This window comes from Oratosquilla oratoria, chromosome 17, assembly GCF_046742065.1.
Source record: "Oratosquilla oratoria isolate Oo_2021 chromosome 17, ASM4674206v1, whole genome shotgun sequence".
NCBI classification, from domain to species: Eukaryota; Metazoa; Arthropoda; class Malacostraca; order Stomatopoda; family Squillidae; genus Oratosquilla; species Oratosquilla oratoria.
In genome coordinates, this window is record NC_134793.1 from 43,475,050 (window position 1) to 43,482,549 (window position 7,500).

General features: G+C 42.1%; 1 protein-coding gene across 3 annotated transcripts in view; it reads right to left on the bottom strand.

Moving 5' to 3' along the window:
* Positions 1–7,500, bottom strand: part of LOC143034633 (uncharacterized) — a 166,897-nt gene that overhangs the window by 142,965 nt on the left and 16,432 nt on the right. For all 3 annotated transcript variants that reach the window (XM_076200973.1, XM_076200976.1, XM_076200972.1), the window contains exon 2: positions 6,350–6,899. The gene's annotated coding sequence lies outside the window, so the exon portion shown is untranslated. The remainder of the gene's footprint in view (positions 1–6,349; positions 6,900–7,500) is intronic.

Consider the following 7,500-nt stretch of genomic DNA (forward strand, 5'->3'; position numbering starts at 1 on the left):
GCATCTTGTTCACTGCCCTGAGTTAAAAACAGTGTCGCAAGACACAGCACATCCACAGTAAGGCCGCTTCATAAATTCGGCGCCCCCCCCCCCTCTCCGTCCCCTCCTACAGAAAAGGAGAAGAGGGGGAGAAATCCCTTCGGGCTGCGTCAATTTATTTCTCATACATACTCCCTCACCCCTATCCCCCACCCCCTCCCCCTCATGGATCACAGTATCATCCATACACAACCCTTCTCCATTCACCCTATCTTTTGTTCTCTCCCGTCCTTCCTCAACAGACATTCCTCTCTTTCCCAATGCCACTTTTACCCCATCCGCCCATCTCATCATAGGACGCTCCCTCATTTTCACCCTGCCTTCATCATATCTTTTACTAATCTTTTTTCACTCATTCCTTCTATGTGTCTAAATCATCCTAATACTCTTTCATCAACCCTATCTTCCAACTCCCTTTCCACCCCTATTCTCCTCCTCACCTCCTCATTTCTCACTCTATCCTAGTAACCCCTATCATACTTCTCAGGCATTTCATCTCAAACACATTTAAACTTCTTTCTTACCCTCTTATGTTCTCTGTTTCTGCCCCCATACAGTGCTGTCGGCACAATCACTCCTTCATACAATCTCCTCTTAGCATCCATTCCCAAATGTCTATTTCTCATTACACTTTTTAATCCATCAGGGTATTCACTCGCTTCTCTCAGTCTACATTCTACCTCCACCCCCATTCCTCCCCTTCCTGCCACATTCGCACCCAAGTATCTAAAACTATCCACTTTCTCCAGTCTCCCTTAGTACTCACTTCCAGTCTACTGTCACTCTCTCAACTTGTTTATCTCATCACCTTACTTTTACCCACATTTATCCTCAACTTTCTTCTTTCACACACCTTCCCAAACTCTGTCACTAACTTCCTTAATCCCTCCTCTGATCCTGCGACAAGCGCAGTGTCGTCAGTAAACAACTGACTTATCTCCCACTTTTCTTCATTTTTGTTTTAACCATCTCCAATTGTAGTAACACTAGAAATAATAATGATAATAATAATAGTAATGGCAATAATAATTATAATAATAGTAATAATGGTAATATTAATAACAATAATGATATTGAAAATATTGATAACAATAACAATAATGATAATAATAATAATAATGATAATAATATTAATAATAATAATAGTAATAATAATAATAGTAATAATAATAATAATAGTAATAATAATAATGATAATAATAATAATAATAATAATAATGGAAATAATTATAGTAATGGTAACCGAATCTCCCCGTTATCATCACGACTTGGTTATAAATTACTTAAACTTTTATCTCGCGATCCCATGTTTGACTTATTCCGAGCCGTAGGCGATAAGCTTTGCATTTTGCTCTCCTGCCGTCGCGTCGTTCAGATACGCGGAAATCATACATCTTCCACGTGTATTAATTCACACACACTGGAGGGGGATGAAGATGTGGAGAATGTATGAATCCCAGAATTTAGAATAGACTATTACATATAGTAACACTGAAGATGCAACAGTTCTTTTATGAACTCAAACACTAATGGAAAGTTAAAAACGCAAGAGAGACGTTTTGCAGTTTTTAGAAGATTCGAAACTGAAAGAAGGATGCAGCGCTCTCTGCTCACCTCAATGCAGCTCGCTCGACAAGTATTCAGTGCTTATAATCCTTTTATACATCTATTCTGAACACATATACTATCGGCACATTTAAATACATAAACATATTACTAGGTTTTGTTTGCAAATAAATGAGACACAATAATTAACTTCATCAGTCAAGAGAATTGACCAACAGAAAATTAATGTGTTATCAAATGATATATGCAGCAGAACAGTATGGTGTAGAGTTTATATAAGTAATACACACTTATAGCCATTTTCATTTTCATAATTTTCAAACATATTGCATATTTAGGGTTATTTGAGTGATTTAGAAGAAAAAATCGACATATACCAAGATGACATGTGAAGATGCTGTGTAGGTACAATCGCTAGCAAAAGTTTGACCCACCCAGAGTTTTTTATGACACAAAAATCAAGATTCTTTGTCTGACGATGTTTTCATCTATGCAAGAAAATTACCTGACTGTAAGCTAATTAATACATAGGAAACTATATCATGTACTCGACAAAAGAAAAAAAAAATAATATTGATGTTGTAGCCCGGGTCAGAACTCTTGTTCCTGACTGTACATAGGTATACGAAATAAGATTATGGATCTGGAAACAAATAAAGGTGTACATTCATCTCTTTATGCTGTTCTACGACTACATATTATTTGATGCTATTTTGTTTGTCTCCGAGTGCAATGATTTTATTATTGTTATCGTAAGTACAGAACATGACATTTTGAGTGGAGATATATCAGACTTTCATATAACGATGGATACAAAAAACGGAGATAATTCTAAGTTGATATCTATCTACATTGCCAAGGTGCAATTTTTAAGAGGACCCTTTCAGTCTCCAGCAACCGCAAAATTAGAAATGCAAATCATTAGAAAGTTCACTCCTTTAGCTAACGAAAACAAAGAAAAAAATACACACACACAGGCAGACACACACACACACACACACACACACACATATATATATATATATATATATATATACACGAGCAACGGGCCTTGCCCGACCCCGCCACGTGGGGGCTCGGCCCTTAGGGCAAGCTCGCTTTGCTCGCAGCCAATTAGTCGTGTCCGTTGCCGTGACGTCACCGCTCTCGGCCAATTAGTCGTCCATGTTGCCGTGACGTCACCACTCTCGGCCAATCAGTCGTCTCCGTTGCCGTGACGTCACCACTCAGCTCCGGCGAAAACGGGAAAATATGACTTTTTTGTAATATATATATATATATATATATTTTGGTAGGAGGCCATGTTGTATACATGATTTCAAGAAGTCTACAGCGACAATGGCGTTGTTGAGCTTATATTGAAGCTTTAATTTGTCTCGTGCAACAAGTTTCTGTGCTGGTTCCAAATAGCTGAGAAGGTGTCCAAAAGACATTTGGTGCGGTTTTCTCTTTGTTTATTTTTCTCCAATACGTCTTTCGACCTAACTCGGTCATCCTCAGGAGGGAGTTACAAAGTTTTGGTAGTTTTTTAGTTTATTATTTAACATTAGTACATGAATATATACACAATCACATACACGTATGTATATATACTCGTGCATACATATACTTATAACTATATACATATACATATAAAAATGCGCGGGCCAAAAGCCCGCCGCTGGGGCTTACGCCCCGATATTTTGCTACCATGTTTCAGCGAGGGGGCGGAATGTCTCGCATGATGGTTAGCAATTTGCTAGGTGTGTTAAGAGCCCGCCTGACCAAATGGGCGGCCAAAGCTTCCTCATCCTGTGGGCCCTCGATGGGTTGCTGTCTTAGTTGAGCTGTGGCGGGGCAGTGAACCAGGTAGTGTATCAGCGGTCGACGGCTCTGGAGGCCGCAGTGTTCGCACTCCTGACCACTGAACTCGGGCCGTAGCTGCTCCAGCGTGCCGTACCCGAGTCGGAGCCTGTGCAACCGAACTTGGTCGGCTCTAGTTAGCGGACGGCCGCATTGTAGCGGCTGGTAATTTGTGGTGGCAGCGTACCATGCTGCCTGCCGCGAGGTTCTCTCCATGGTGCGATGGTGGTGATGAGCGGAGTGCCAGGTGCTCCGCTTAGCCTGCGTCTTGATCTGCTGCAGGCTGGGGAGGACGTAGCAGGATACTGCGGGCATGGTGCTAGCTGCTCGGGCTGCTGCATCCGCCAACTCGTTCCCTCGGAGCCCCACGTGACTGGGTACCCAGTTCATCCGTAGGTGCCGGCCTTCACCGGCAAGTCTCTGCGCGCTGAGCTGAATGGATGTTACCAGCTGGATGTTGTCGGTGGGGCTGGCTTGCTGGAGTGTCTGGAGGGAAGATTTGGAGTCTGTGTGTATAATTACCGCACCTTCACGATGGTGAAGGGCGTGCTCCAGGGCTTGCTGTATGGCAACTAACTCCGTCTGCAGGGTAGTCGGGGGTCCTCCATGACAGCGTCTCCCCGCCGGTGACTGCCGCCGCTCCGGTCGTGCCTCGAACAGGGTCCACAGATCCGTCTGTGTAGTACACGGCTCCCCCTGGGATGCTGGCCTGTGTCACAGATGCCAGCGCGTGTAACCGCAGCTCGTGTTGTGTGCACTGTGCCTTCCTTGCTGGCGGAACGTAGTTTGCAACGGCCAGATCCGGACTCCACATGGCTATACCTCGAACAGTGCATTGGTGGCGTCAGCTAACCTCCGTAGCCAGGTGTTTGTGCTGAAGAGGTCCCGTCGCTGCGGTAGGGTCCTTTTGATTTTGGTTCGTGCTATGGTCTCCCTGTCTTGTCGGAGGATCTTAGCCACCCGGCAAGTCGCAATATGTTGAACCCGTGAGTACCATGCGCTCCGCTGTCTTGGCCGTGCAGCTCAGCACTGCCGAGGTTGCTGGAGAATTTCTGGTGATTACAAGGGTTTATATACAGGCCGTACATTGGCCGAACACTGGGAGAGGTCATTGTCTATAGCCGTGATCCGTAGCGTTGCGTACGTGGAAGTAGCAACTTTCTTGTGGATTGTGGAAATGGGTGTAATTGTTTGTGTTATGTGCGTCTATTGCTTGGGAGTGTGGTTATGGGCATGAGTTGTATGTTAATGGAAGGTTTTTTGATGTAAATGTTCACTGCTTCGGCCATCTTAAGGCGAAGGGGGTCGTGAGCTTTGTAAATTATTTTAGTGTTTTCGTTTAGTGTTTGTCTGGTGATGGTGGTTTTGTGTTCTTTTGTCATGTGTGTTTTGATGGCGCCATTCTGGAGGTGGTATGTGAGTCTTTTGGAAAGGGTCATGGAAGTCATGCCAATGTATGAGGAGGATGACCGAGTAAGGTCGAAATACGTATTGGAGAAAATAAACAAAGAGAAAACCGCACCAAATGTCTTTTGGACACCTTCTCAGCTATTTGGAACCAGCACAGAAACTTGTTGCACGAGACAAATTAAAGCTTCAATATAAGCTCAACAACGCCATTGTCGCTGTAGACTTCTTGAAATCATATATATATATATATATATATATATATATATATATATATATATATATATATATATATATATATACACACATATACGAGTATATATATTATGCAGTATCTTACATGGTGTGAGGAGAGAAATTCTTGAACATTCCCTGCATCATTTTATGCGATTTTTATTTATTTTTAATTCATTTTGCTTTTTTTATTATTATTAGTTCATTTCCAAATGACAGTTATAATCGGGGTTTGACCTTTTGACTCGCAAGGATAGACATATAAAGCTGACAATAAACTAATTGTTACCAGAGAGCAAAGGGCAACGAAGTCTTGATTTTTTTTTTATCATAGAAGTTCACCTTCATGCAATATCCTCGCGTCAGGTTTCGTCGTTTCAGATGTTTTATTCTTTAATCTCCAGGAAATTAAAAATAAGTTCCTTAGGCCTCAGAAAGGCACCCTGAATAAAAAAAAGTAATAACATTGTAAGCCTAGAGTAACATGATATCAAACAGAGAAATTTTATTTTCTCGCAGACAAGAATAAAACAATATATTTCATCTGGATGTTTATGTCCTAATTTCAAGTTGGGCCACTTGGGAGAATTGTGGACTTATAAGATCCACTAACCAGTGGTGTTTCACACGTATCGACTTTTCGCCGTGTGCTGTCCACAGCACGACGTCGTGCTCTGAAATGACCATATGTGTTTATGGACGCTTTCACACGTCAAGACCACGACCGCGTGTGAAAGCGTCTATAGACACACATGGTAATTTGAGAACACGACGTCGTGTCGTGGACGGCGCACGGTGAAAAGTCGATACGTGTGAAACGAGCCTTAGACTTAGGCCACTTGGGAGCAAGGTAATGTGACCGAAAAAGAAAAAATAAGACTATAGTCTAGTCTGTTATCAAATCTATTCACTATTGCTGTGCAGGAAGGAAAGGAAGGGGACTATCAATTACATAAAAAGACGACTGTAAAGGTAGTGGTTTGGTTAACGTTGGCTCACGCCATTTTAAAGTAACTGGGTTCGATTCCTGGCCCAATGAAGAAGATCATTCTGCCTTTCGAAGTTACCTTTGGATTCGCTGATAACATGGACAGTTGCTCACTTTCGTTCCCAGACCATAAGAACAGATAAAAAGCCGATTTACAGTAAATTAATTTTGATTAAATTAATTTTGATTCTGTACAAGTCAATACACGAATTGCGCACTCAAGGTTGAAACAGATGCTGGACACCCCATGGTGTTCCTAGTTCCTTTACTTACCGGCACGAGGACGGTGAGAAAGTCTCACTGGGAGAGATTAACGGGGATCCTGAAGTGGGTCTCGGAACGATGGGGTCTTGTGCAGAATAGGGGGCGGAGGGGTGGGGAGGGCTAGATGTTTTTTTTTTTTTTTTTTTCAATTGCCCTTCCCTCCACGGACACTGTGCTCTCCTTTCTTCTTCGGCTGAGCTTTGTGCATGGAGTTCCAGGCGGGTCTTCGTCTTTGACTTCTGCGCCTTCACATGTCGCATGCAAGAGTGGTACGGTGCAGCGCTTCCGTCTCACCACACAGCAGCACCATCAAAACTTTGTTTTTCTCTTTTTTTCTCTCTCTCTCTCGCCACTCGGTGATCACACGATACACTTATCGATTTTAACACTTTCGTTTCGCACTGCGCAATTATCATTTATTTATTTTTCTATCACACACTCTCACGCCTCCAGCACTCTTTTCTTTCAAGTGTCGCCATATTTTCAGAAACAACACAACCGAAAGCACTATTCAAATCCATTTTCTTTAGTATATATTTTTTGAATCCGTATGAACTCCCTGTAAATGAATATCATCAATTTGATTAGAAAAATTCTCAAGCGTGGGCCCCCTTCCTTTCAAACAATAAAGAACGCATAAAACCACCATTTTGATATCTAAATGTAAATAAGCTACGCTGCTGAATCACCTATCGGGGTGGGGTTGAGGGTGTGTAAGATGGGTAATTCACTTTATAGATACTGATCAAATAATCATTTCGAAAGGTATCATATTTACTTTGTCCACTAAACATGAATTCTTTAGATGCCCACTATTTCTCATGAGAAGTCGTTCTACTAAACAAGTCATGGTTCGATGTTGATGCCATTATGTCGCATATATCACTGATTACACAATCACTAGCAATCCCACGAAACGGCAGAAAACATAGCAGGCTGAGGTTCACGAGTAGGATATTGACACTAACAAGTCCATTTAGTGGTAAGACGATGATAAATCTTGACTAACCGTACATCTTTACCTCTATCAAGTTCTCGCAGATTTATCATATCTTCACTTCTTTGAAAAGATGGTTATAGGTTGTGAGTTTGAGCTCCTTTGAGCGTAAGACCGAGCAGCTTGGAACTGTCCATCTTGATCGATTCCCTACCATCCTCTC